Here is a 13,156-nt window from a genome sequence, read left to right on the forward strand (position 1 = left end):
CTCACAGAGATCCACCTTCCTGTGCCTCCCAAGTGCTGGGATTTGAGGTGTGTGCCACCACACCCAGTGCACACACCGTTTTTAAAGAAAGAAATTAAAGTGGCATGTAAAGGTTATATGGGAAGGCTCCAGAATATTTAAGGGCAGCCTTTTGATGGGTAGATGTCAGGCCCAGAAAACCTTCAGGTCTCACTCCTCAGGTCCTCAGGGGGAAGGTAAAGCCATTTTTTTTCAGTGACCACTGGGCCCTCAACCCCAATTAGAAATTGTGGTGGTTTTAATGAAAAATGGGAGTGGCATCATTTGAAAGGATTAAGACATGTGGCCTTGTTGGATTGGTGTGTCCTTGTTGGAGGAAGTGTGTCACTAGGGATGGGCTTTGAGGTTTCAGAAGCTCAAGCCAAACCCAATGGCTTTCTCTCTCCTCCTGTTGCCTACCTATCCGGATGTAGAATTCTCAGCTACCTCTCCAGCACCATGTCTGCCTGCACGCCACCATGCTTCCTGACACGGCGATAATGAACCAAACCTCTGAACTGTTAGCCAGATTCAAGTAAATGTTTTCCTTTTTAAGAGTTGCTGTCCTCTTTTTTGTGATGCCTCCTAGGTGGTTGGCTATGTGAAGATGAAACTGAGTATCTCCCTCTCCACCACCAGCTTCCAGAAGTTCATCGAAGTAAAAGATGAACTCAAGCTTCTGTGAGAAGCGCACAGCCACAGAAGTAGCTGCCGATGCTCTGGGTGAAGAGCGGAAGGGTTATGTGGTCCGAGTCAGTGTCGAGAATGACAACAAGGTTTTCCCATGAAGCAAGGCATTTTGGCCCACAGCAGAGTGCATCTGCTGTTGAGTAAGGGGCATTCTTGTTATAGACCAAGGAGAACTAGGGAGAGGAAGCGCAGGTCTGTTCAAGGATGCATTGTGAGTACCAATCTGAGTGTTCTCAACTTGGTTATTGAAAAAAAAAAGGAGAGAAGGATATTCCTGGACTGACAGATACTACTGTTCCTCGTCAGTTGGGACCTAAAAGAGCTAACAGAATCTGAAAGCTTTTTAATCTCTCTAAAGAAGATGATGTCCACCAGTATGTTGTGAGAAAGCCTTTAAACAAAAAAAGTAAGAAGCCCAGGACCAAAGTGCACAAGATTCAGCATCTTGTTACTCCATGTGTCCTGCAACACAAATGCCGTCGTATTGCTCTGAAGAAACAATGAACAAAGAAAATAAGAAGGAGGCTGAAGAATATGCTGAACTTTTGACCAAGAGGATGAAGGAAGCCAAAGAAAAGTGCCAGGACCAGATCACCAAGAGACAGGAGGCTGTTCTCGATGAGAGCTTCTACTTCTAAGTTTGAGTCCAGTCAAAAATCAGTCTTTAAGGGTAGCAAATAGATCATCATAAGCCTGGACACATGGGGACGGGCCTAGGCCCTGTCCCAGATGATATGACAGACTTTGGAGATCCCCCATTGTTGGGGAAGTCTTATGCCAATAAAGCACTGTCTGGTCAATAGGGAATCTAGATAGGAGGGACTAGGAGTCCAGGAGGATTCTGGGAAGGAGAAACACAGGAGAGTCAACATGTAACGCCATGGGGTAGGAGCCCGGAACTATTCTCAGGTAAGAGACATACTTAGATTAACAATTATGGGGTAATTACTTAAAGCAGAGCTAGCCAGTAAGAGACAAGCAAGGCCAACAGCTTCATAATTAATATAGCCTCCTGTGTGTTTATTTGGGGACTACAAAGTGGTAGAGCCCAGGCAACTGGCGGGAGATAAACCAAAGCAGCTAGCAAAGAAAAAGCTTTCCCTTAACACCCATGGAGGGCCTCACCCTCCCTGGGGAGCAGAGAGGGGATAGGGTGGGGAGTTGGGGGGAAGGAGGGGAGGGAGAGGAAGCTGGGATTGACATGTGAAGCAAGCTTGTTTCTAATTTAAAAATAAAAATAAATGAGTGAACCTCGAAAGAAAGAAAGAAAGAAAGAAAGAAAGAAAGAAAGAAAGAAAGAAAGAAAAAGAAAGAGTTGCTGTGGTCATGGTGTCTCTTCACAGCAATAAAAACCCTAAGACAGAAGTCAAATAGGGACAGGGGCCTGGATGCCAGCTTTCAGGGGGATAGCAGGGTTAACGGGGAGTAACTTCTGCCTGCCAGACCAATGGCTTTCTTCCACACACTGCAAGCAGGTCCAAGTGTGAAGTCTGCATCATCACCCGCCTCTGCATCGCTGTGCTGCTGCTGCTCCTTGGTAGAAAGGCTGTGAATTTAGCTGGCCCCGTTCTCTTGGAGGTCTGATGACCTCAGACTGTGGCAGTGGTCACTGCCATCCACTCAGTGTGGCAGAATCCTGCCCCGTGCAGATACAGTAATGGATTTAGACTGTGCTTTCTCAATGTTGGCCTGTGACACGTGTGAGCTCACGGCATCAACAAACAAAAGACAACTTAAACAAACACTGGGTCTTGATATTGTCCAGTCCTAATTACCGGGACGCAAATTTCACAAAATATAGACTATTACGTACTTTTCCTAAACCCTAAGTAAAGCTCAACGGTTATAGCTTGAGTCAGAGCTTCCACTTGGCACCAACAAGAGAAAAACAGCGAGAAATCGGCCATCATCTGAGAAACTGATAGAGAACTGCTAACCCAACATCTGTGCTTTTGCTTGTAAGCATAAAAAGTCACAGCTCTAATGCCCTGGATATTTCTCAGTAGGATGCAAAACCCAAGGCCAGCCAAATTGTGTTTCCACCATATCACCACAAGATGGCGGTGTAAGCCCGAGGAACGCACAGCGCGGGCGTGGCTTTTGTCTCAGCCCTACTCCAGGCTAAAAGCAATCTTTAGACCTGGCAGCCCGAGGGAAAGTTCCTGAGAAAGCAGTGAAAAGCAATTCTGCCAAAGCTGGTTTTCACCAGACAGCAACTGCAGACTATGGTTACGTCCTATTAATGCCTGTCTGAAGGGTATTCTGTGGGGTGGGGTGGATTTGAGGATATCCGGACCACGGCAGATCCTGGAGGACTTCGAATATCCAAAATAACGCTGGTTATGGGGGGGGGTCCATTTGTTTGTTTGCTTTCACTTTTTAAAACGTCCAGTGTATTTATTGTGAATACCCGTGGAGGTCAGAGGACAACTTTCTAGAGAATAGATCGCCAGGATTGAATTCAGGTCACCAGACTTGATAGCAATTGTCTTTTCCTGCTGAGGCATCTTGATGCCGCCACACAGACACACACACACACAGACACACACACACACACAGACACACACACAGACACACACACACACACAGACACACACACAGACACAGACACACACACACACAGACACACACACACAGACCACACACACAGACACACACACACACAGACACACACACAGACACACACAGACACACACACACACAGACACACACACACAGACACACACACAGACACACACACACACACACACCTCACTTTTCTTCAAACTTAGCATATGTTGAGAGCTTAAGTGAACAGAAATATCTTAAGTATTTTAAGTTCACTATATCACTTGATCTTTACTACCTGGTGTCCTGATTGTGACTTCAAAGGTGGGGAAACCGAGGCTCCAGAGAGGCACATAGCATCACCAATGGAGATGGATGCCTGTCGGATCTCTCTCCAAAGCCTGTCAACTAATCTCTGTGGCGAATACACCTATGCATACTGTGAACATTGTGTGCCAAGCAGTGAAAACCTTACAGGGTACTGTGTGGCTGGGGGAGAATGGGTGCCCGTGACAGGCGAACCTAACTCACTTCTGAGCAGTGAAAATTCCCCAGTCAAGGAGATTAAGTTGGGTGGCGGAGTGCTCACCTGGCAAATGCTAGGTTAAATTCCCAGACTTAAAAACAAGCAAACTATGATGGGGGTGTGCGGCACTGAGGACATTTCTCTGGGGCAGAGTGTCTCTCTGGCATGCAGGAAGCCCGGAGCCACAGCACTGAGTAAGTGGAGCTCAGTGGCACACCTGTAACCCCAGAACCCCAGAGGTGGCAAAACGATAGAAGTCCAGGGTCAACCTCAGCTACACAGAGTTTGAAGCCAGCCTGGGCTACAGGAGACTCTAAATAAACAAACCAAAATCTTCCAGAACATATTCTATTTCTTCCCTTGTCCCAGTTCCTCCTGGTGACATGAACTACTCCACGGTGATCATAATTCTGATTTTCTTTTCTGAAAAAAAAATGTAGAAGGAATGACAAAAATTAAAAACTTTCTCCAGAAATAACTGACTCAAGCAACACAGTTCGGTCTATGAATTCATTACATGAAAGGCTGAGGAAGACGGAAGAGGGGGTTGGTAATGGGGGGATGGGCTGGAATTCCTGACCCATTGGTCTTGCTTAGTGAGACAAAAGACCCCTCCTCCCCTTCTGAAGTGGTACTATTGGAAAGGGCCTTGGGTCCTGTGAAGGACACTAACTCAAACCCTGGGGCCCACACTGAATAACCCTCTAGAACAGGAGCCCTCAACCTGTGGGCCACATATCAGAAGTCCCGCCTGTCAGATACTGCATTATGATTCATAACAATAGCAAAATTACAGCTAGGAAGCAACAAGGAAACCATTTTCTGGTTGGCTCTGAGTCTTCCTTCCTTTTGGTTTAACGGGTAATGTCACTAAAGCAGATAATGCCATCTCACCCTTAAGCACTAGTAAACAACTCTAAAAACGAACGTGCCTACACTGACTACAGCACCATTGTAGGCTGAGTTAAAAGCCATAACGGTTAGATAGCAGCTGGCGCTAAGGACAGTGGTCCACTCAGGTTGTGGGAGTCACTTGGCTCCCAGACCACTGTCATTCTTCTCCAATGCAAGCTAGTTCTAGAGCCGTGGTGCTCAACCTTCCTGACGCTGCAACCCTTTAATACCCTTCCTCATGTGGTGACATGGAGCAGTCATACACAACGAGGCAATATGCAAATTTTAAAATAATCTACTTCTCAGCGACATCCAATGGCCTTCAAGAGAGTGGGGGTGGGGTAAGGGAGAACCATGGTCTCACTCAAGTGTACTTCCCAGTCTGGTAGCGATGAAAAAGAGGGAGTAGAATGCTCAGGCTTCCAATGCTGGCTACTTTCAGGTGGCTAGAAGAGGAAAAGATTTTCACCATGAATCGTGATTGTATGCTCCCATAGAAACTCTGTAGATGTCCGACCTGTTCCAAAGATAAAACCAAAAGAAATGACTGCCTTTCCATTTGAGCATGCGCAGGAGCGTGGGGCGGGGATGAGGGCACCGGGTTAGACTAGGAAGCTGGGACTGTGGCTGCTGGAATGTGGCCACTAAGCAGCAAAAAGAACACAACAGAGTAAAATCTCCCCATGGGAGGGTTACTAATCCATTTTACATCAAACTAAAGCCACCTCACCACAGCCGGTCAAAGCAAAGCATGCCCGTTTCTTCTTACTCAGGGCTTAACTCTCCGGACGGACGGAGGCGCAGTCCTCCACTCTCCTTTGAGATCCCAGAGTCCACCCGGAAGCCGGGGCTGTTAAAGCCCCTGTAACTGGACTTCTCCCTCTCAGCCTTAGCAAAGGCACAGGAGCCAGGCTCTGCCTCACACCTAGGACAATGGGTAAGTGATGGGTTCCAGGTCCACACCAGCCATCTGTGGCCCCAAATGGCTTAGTGACTCTGGGCCTTCTGCACACATAGTGAATGGCTGAGACAGTGTGCAGGGACCAGTTCCTTCCCTTAACCCATTTGAAAACTGGGTAAAGGGAGAGGAACACAGCCTGTTCTTAAAAATTCTGTAAAATAGTTCAAGGGAGAACACGGCAAGGGGAAAGGGCTGTGTTTGCTGGGCTGCCGTGAGGATGAACTTGGTGAGGCTTAAACCAAAGGTCAGCCCTTGGGGCCGGGGGCCGGGGACTTGGAAATGCTCCCAGGTTATGGTTCTTCTTTCCCCTCAGTGGCTGTTAACCGTGATGAAACTACAGCCGCGGCACCTGCACACCACACATCTGTGGCTACGAAGAGGGTTTGGGCAAGGGCCACACAGGTCACCCGCCAAATGCCCCTGTGGTGGTGAGTCTTTGGGTTTACCGTGAGCTCCTCTCTGCCCTTCCTCAGGCATATACAACTCCAAGCCCCTTGAGGTGACAGAATCCATGTGATAGGTCAGCCAGTGGAATCCCAGCATCCTTGAGGGCCCTGACAGCCTTCAAGTTCTCTTCTGCTGACAAGGAAGCCATAGGTGGAGATGTCAGCGCCCCAAGGGAGAAACAGAATCCTGCCTCACTGCCTAGGGAGCTGCCAGTACACAGCAGATTCTACATGGATGTGAAACAGTTGCATAACCACAGACATTTGGGGGCTATTGAAGGTGACCGAGACTGGTTTACAGTCATGTGTCTCCCTCCTCCCTCCTCCCTCCTCCCTCCTCCCTCCTCCCTCCTCCCTCCTCCCTCCTCTCTCCTCCCTCCTCCCTCCTCCCTCAACTCGTGTCTCCAAAGGCAGAAATGAGGATCTTGCAAGCATTTTCAGTGCAGTCGGATGTTATAACTTGATCCTGGTGTCTGAGAGACTCTGAACCATGTTAAATTTTAGGCCTGTCAGACATCGTAGGCTGGCTTTGGGGTGTCACTTTCTTGGGTAGGCAAGACTTTTCAAGACTTTGGACTGCAGAAGCAAAAAATGAAACCGTTTGGAAATTTGGATGCCCATGCCCTTGCTGTAGAGGGAAAAAATGGAGCATTGAAGGGAGGGATCACTCTCCAAGAGGAAAATGAAAGAGGAGTAAACCCTCCACACACAGCTCAGGCGAGCCTGCTCCAGGACGGCCATCTACCAGGGATTGCAACACCAATAGACAGCCCCCCCCACACACACACAGAAGCCAGGTTCGCCGAATGCATCTGTCTTGAACTCAGCCCCAGGAGCCAGGCACCAAGGGGGACAGGTGCGGGCCAGCATGTTCCCGTGAAGTATTTCCACATCTCCTGCTTCCCAGCAAAGTATAATACTGCACGTACACAAGGTCTCCCAGCATGTAAATGACAGCAATCGTTTGAAAAGGCAACAAAAAACCCACAGCGGTTAAACAAAACACATCCAAGGGCTGCCTAGGGCCTTCGGACCATCTAGCTGGACTCTTGCCTACTTTGCTTCCCTGAACTCTGGGGCTGTGGGTATGATCACAGGACAGGCCTTTCTGGGAAGCTCGACTAAGACCAGCGAATAAAAACACGGTTAACACTGAACTACAGCAAGAAAAAAGTGCTGGAGAAACGACTCAGCAGTCAAGACCACCGGCTGTCTTCCCATGGGGCAGCTCACAACTGTCTGCAACCCCAGCCTCAGGGGCTTCGATGGCCTCTCCTGGCTTCCCAGGACACCGGGTATGCGTGCGGCACACGAACATACATGCGGGCCAAGCACTCATACACATAAAATAAGTGGTTTTTTTAACTAAGAAGTGGGGAAGGAAACAGTCTGGAAATCTGAGAAATAATAGTGTTTGGGGGCTACATGCCTCAGAAATTTGCCAAAGCGTCTGTTGGGTGAATGAGGGCCCGGGACGGTGCAGAAATGGTTCAGCCCCATTTGCAGAATGGTGGCGTTCGCCTTTAATCCCAGCACTCAGGAGGCAGAGGCAGGCGGATCTCTGTGAGTTCGAGACCAGCCTGGTCTACAGAGGGAGTTCCAGGACAGCCTCCAAAGCTACAGAGAAACCCTGTCTCGAAAAACCAAAAAGAAAAAAGAAAAAAGAAAGAAAGAAAGAAGGAAGGAAGGAAGGAAAGAGAGAAAGAGAAAGAGAGAAAGAGAGAAAGAAGGAAAGCTCGCTCTCTCGTGGGCTAGCGGCTTGCCCTTCAGCGGCAGGACTGCCCTCTCTTCCCTGTCCCCTCCAACCTCATGAGGCGGGCACACTGCCCTCACCAAGTCCTTCCCCAGGGCGCTCTGGATCCTTTACCACCTACTCCATGTGGCTGCAGGGCGATGATGCTTGAAATCCGGGTCGCTGATGCTGTCCTCAACTCTGCCAATTCACCACAGCCTGAGGTCCCAGTGTGTCTCCAGGGTCACACACTCTGGGAGCAAGGTCCCAGGGCAGAAAACTTACTTCCCCCTCCTATCTGAAGCCTCTGCTGCCCGACACTGTCCACCCTGTGCCAGTGGAGCTGAGGTGGGCAGCCATGGGACAGGAAGCTCCAGGCCACTCCCATGACCTGGAGGGTGGGAACATGGACCCAGCAGAAACCTGCTCAATGCCAGTCTCCATCTAGTCCCCTATGTCTCTGCCCACCCCCATTTCTGCCTCCACCTCCAGTCTCAGAAGGAGCCCCTGTAAGCCAGCTGGGCCCTTCACCCACATTTCAGAACACATACTCCAGGGTTTTCTTAAAATTATCTTTATCGGGGTAGTTTTTCTTGTAATTGGCCAAACCAGTCTCTAACTGTGAAAGACAAGTAATCGCCCATGCACGTGATCTACCTGATGTTTCCAGAGGTTTCCGAACACCAGTGCGGCCCGCCCCACACACTCTTCACATCTGCTAACCCAAGAGAGCGGCTGGTTTCTCTGGGTACAATGGACAACGTATTCTCCAATTCTGTGACTGGAAGTTTGTCACTTCCTCACTGAAGGGCTGGACTGTTCCCTAAGGCTGTTCTCTGGCCGGACTGGGCCTCAGCGGCTCTCTTTACAACTCAGGGTTCCTCGAGGGAGGGAACGCCCACCCTTGGAGCTATAATATAGATTATATAGACTATTAGCTGACACTTGGTAACATTTGAAGTCCAGGGACATACACTCCCCGCCGCTGCTGTTCACTGCCTCCTGATGGGGTGATCCTAGAATTTAAAGGAGATGAGCAAAGGAAAAATAATGCATACCCAGAGAGAAAAATACTAGTTTTGCTCCTTCCCTCCAGTGACCCCTAAGGGGCAGCATAGCAATGAAAAACACTGACAGTGACCATAGCCCGCCCGCCGCCCACTCTTCAGGTTATGGCTGCTACAGGATGGACAAGGAGGGTTCCGGTTGCTCTGACACTAGGAATCTGCTGCCATCCACCTCTGAGGCAACACTCTCAACAACCATGCAGCTATTGCCTTCACTGCTGGATGTTTTCCCTAGCCCATGAGAAAACAGCCTGGTTGAACAGAGATCAATCACTCCAAAAGCCTCTTGACCCCCCCAGCCCATCCCTGAAATAGAAACCCACCACCACTCCCAGGTAGCTGACCCTGGGCAAATTAGCTCCTTGTTTTCTATCAAATGGGAACAGCAACTTTGACCAGCCTCACATGATCGCCAAGAGGACTAAATGAAATCAACTTAGAACAGTGGCTAACACTGACAGGTGTCACCTAAACACTCCTATATCCCATAATACCAAGCCCATATCCCATAATACTAAGCCTATATCCCTTATACAAACCCAAATCCCATAATGCCAAATCACTTCTGGAAAATGCAGTTTCTAATAAATTAGAAACTGGTTTCTAATAAATTAATTGGCATTTGGAATGAACTTAGGTTATCAGATGCTTCAAAATAGTGCTGTCTAGGGGGAGCTTTGAGGTGCTAATTTGAATAAAGTGCTGTCCGGTTAATCAGACTTTCGCTGTTGGTGTGGACAGCAAGCAGTGTGCGCCTTGTATGTCTCTAATTTTCAAGGCTCTGGCTGTAATAAGGTATTTTTCATGAGCAGGCTGCATGAGACCTGGTGTTTCTGGAAGATCCGGAACATGCAGAGGACTGTGACTGTGGGTGCTACTGTATCGGAGAAACAGATGAGTGGCCTGAAGCCCTCTCAGAGACATCAGAGACAGAGGGTGTGAGCCAGGTGGCTGCTGGCATTTGCAGTCATCCTCCAGTTGTTTCCCACTGTGGCTCAGACAGCCCCAAACAACATCTGCCCAGTTCAGTCACTGCGAGCCTGAGTTGGTACCAAAAAAAAAATCATTAGAAATAAAACAAGGTCAGAAGGGAGGGCTAGCCTGGGCTAGCAGGCAACAGACCCTAGAATCCATCTCCAGCACTTCAAAAGGAAAACAACATGAATAGCTAAGATTTCAGATGCAAGTAGTGGCTTCTCAACCAACCAAAACTAGCTGTGCGTCTCCTCTTCCTGGAACTTTCCTTCTGGGCTCCACAGAGTGAAGGCTGCTTTGCTTTTGTTTTTGTCTTGTGTTAAGCATGAGGCGATCGGAACTCACTTCCTATTTTCTCAGTGGGAAGAGGGGACCGGCTGATGAAGGTCTCTTTCTCCGCAGCCCACAGCTTTTTCCACGCTGATGTTCTCAGCTCTTCTCTTTCGGTTCAGCCCCCAGGGTGGGCTGGCTGCAGAATGTATAAGGAAGGTTCCCGCTGGTCCAGGGGCCAGGACTCTGTCTGCCACCATCAGCCTCCATACCCATTCACTCACCCTTGGCCCATCCCCCTCTTTTCCTCGGGCACCTTCGAGACGCTGACGGACCTTGTGCAAAGTAGAGAGAGGCTCCTAAACCAGGCACGGTGTTGATCACCTGTAACCCTGTCACCCAGAAGGCCGAGGCAGAGGGATGGAGAGAATTCGAGCACGGAACTGGGACGATTATCAAGACTGTCTCAAAAAGAAAGGAGGAGAGAAGGGTGAGGGAAGGTGGGGAGAGAGGGCAGGTTAAAGGAAAGAGGAGGGGAAGGGAACAGGAAATGAAATGACCCCTCCCCAAACAGCCCATTTTCCCCTCTGGAAAACTTGAGAAGGCACTATCAGACTCAGGGCCTCACTTGACCCCTTGGCTGGTCTTGATGCAATCCACAGAATGAACATGAACGACTCCCCCATGATCTACGGTGGCCAGTACTTCCTAGGGCAGAAGCCAAAGAAGTTAGTGGCCTCCAGCCAGCCAGCACTCTGCAGGAAGGACACAGTCCCCTGCCATCTCCACAGTAGGCTTCAGGCTAAGCAGAATCGCCAGCCCAATTCTCCTGCCCTCCACATCTGGAACTGCCATACTAGCCTGGGAGACACAGACCCCCCCCTTCCCTCTGTCACCTCTGCACAGACCTCCGGAATCTTTCATCTAAACCCCAGTGTGAGTTTGAGGTCATGATCTAAAACCACCAGGCAGTGACTCTGATCTTCTTGAGGGATACATCTTCTTAACAACTGCTGAGTTTACTTTCGGTTAAGTCCAGCGGCTTTGCCTGTGGGATATATGAAACTCATGACACAGCCCAACCACCCCAGCCAACTCTCACGATCCAATTAGTAAATAAGCACCATTGCAATTTAAGGACAAGCCGCTACGCTCGCTATTTCCCCTTGACACTGAGATAGTAAGTGATACTGTGGGAACGCTGAAGCCCGCCCTGCATAGACCATCAGCAAGGGCAAGATTGCCTCTTCCGAGGCTGCTCTGCCCTGGAAGATTGGAATTTGGGGAGGATGCATTCGGGAGTGATTTTTTCCCCTAGCGATGACAACTTTCAGTATCACATAAGAAATGAAATTGAAGCATTGATCTTATTCTTCAAATGTAGGATAGCTTTAATATTAAAATTAACATATAAATTTAGCATCCATCTTCTTCCCGCCTTCCTTCCGCTGAGTAAATGCGCATAGAAAGAATGAATCACTGAGACAGTATGCAGTGAGATCAAGTTCATTTTTCAAATATGTCGGTTCAAATGCAGCCAGAGCCTGTTTCCTGGGCACCCAACAAATGTTCCCAAGATTCCCCCCTCACTGCCTTTGTCCAGATCGATACACAGTGCAAGCAGGAAGACCTTGACAGGGTAGTCCCTGAGAAGCAGATCCTGTAATATCTGGTTACTGAATCTCTCACTCTCTTTCCTATTGCAGTTTCTTTTCATAAAATTTGAATATGTAAAATGGCTCATTAGAAGGCTTTTGTTAACCTAGCAAACTGTATCAATGGTCTAGAACCACCCATGCCTTCCCAATGCCTGTTACCTACCTGGCCATCTATTGTTATTTAGGGGCACATACATGCCTTGCTTCTTCCTCTTTTTTAGATTTATTTCTTTATTATGTATACAGTGTTCTGCCTGCATGTATGCTTGCACACCAGAAAAGGGCACCAGATCTCGTTATATAGATAGTTGTGAGCCACCATGTGATTGCTGGAAACTGAAACTCAGGATCTCTGGAAGAGTTGCCAATGCTCTTAACTCCTGAGTCATCTCTACAGCCCAACACCTTGCATCTTGGCCTACCTATGAAACTTCTTTCACCCCTGCTACTTTTTCAAAATCTAAAACAGCAATGTAAAATTACTCTCAGATGTCACCAGTAACCTGGGAATTGCGGAATAACCAGAAGGTTCCACAACCCCAGATAGACCAGCCTTACCCCTGGGCAGAAAGGGTACCACACAAATATGCTATTGTGAAGTTTCCAGAAACAGGCATTTCTGACTCCAAATGTGTACCCACCAGGTAACTGACCCAGACCTCAAAGCTGTGTGCACTAGACTTAGGGCCAGTGCTCAGGGGCTTAAACCATGAGGTTCACCTTACCGTGTGAAGGCAGACTGGAATTTTCAGCATGGTACTTGATGTTTTCACTCAGCATAGGTCTGAGACAAAAACCACATGAGAAAGAAACCAGGCTCTAGTCAGGTGAGTTCACAAATTACACAAAGATGATGATGATATGGTACTGCCCCATCTGCCAGAATCTGCTCAGGAATTTGCCTTAGAAATGCAGCCTAGGATGTACAAACCACTTTGAGACAGAAGGATTCACAGCACAACTAACGCTTCACAAAATCTTAGATGGATGGAGAAACAGTTAACTACAATTAGAAGTAGACAGGACCTCACCAGAAGGGGAAGGAAAGACTGAAGTTCCATGTGAACCAACTTCTAATCAGACTTGACAGGCTTCCAGGTCAAATAGATGGTGAGTATTGGAAGTCCACAGCCAAGCACCCAGATGCTGTGTGACAGTTGGGAGTTTATCTGAAAGTAAGGCGATGTCCCCCTGATCACAACATCCAGATGTTCAGCTCCATGGGAAAGAAACTGAGTGCTGTGGGCAGGTGCGTTCAGCTTCCTTGGAACACTACATGCTTCGGCAAGGCAGACTCAGAAATCTGAGAGGGTCTGACACTCTAAGGGACTCAACTATAAGGAATGCAGAGGGAACAGGATACAGGAGCCCA

The 13,156-nt window shown here is 48.5% G+C and overlaps 1 pseudogene; it reads left to right on the top strand.

Annotated features, from left to right (window-relative positions):
• The first annotated feature begins 625 nt into the window (after window positions 1-625).
• Window positions 626-1,389, top strand: LOC121138912 (annotated as a pseudogene).
• The last annotated feature ends 11,767 nt before the right edge of the window (window positions 1,390-13,156 follow it).

The sequence above is a fragment of the Mesocricetus auratus genome, unplaced genomic scaffold (assembly GCF_017639785.1).
Source record: "Mesocricetus auratus isolate SY011 unplaced genomic scaffold, BCM_Maur_2.0 Super-Scaffold_4256, whole genome shotgun sequence".
In the NCBI taxonomy this organism is placed as follows: Eukaryota; Metazoa; Chordata; class Mammalia; order Rodentia; family Cricetidae; genus Mesocricetus; species Mesocricetus auratus.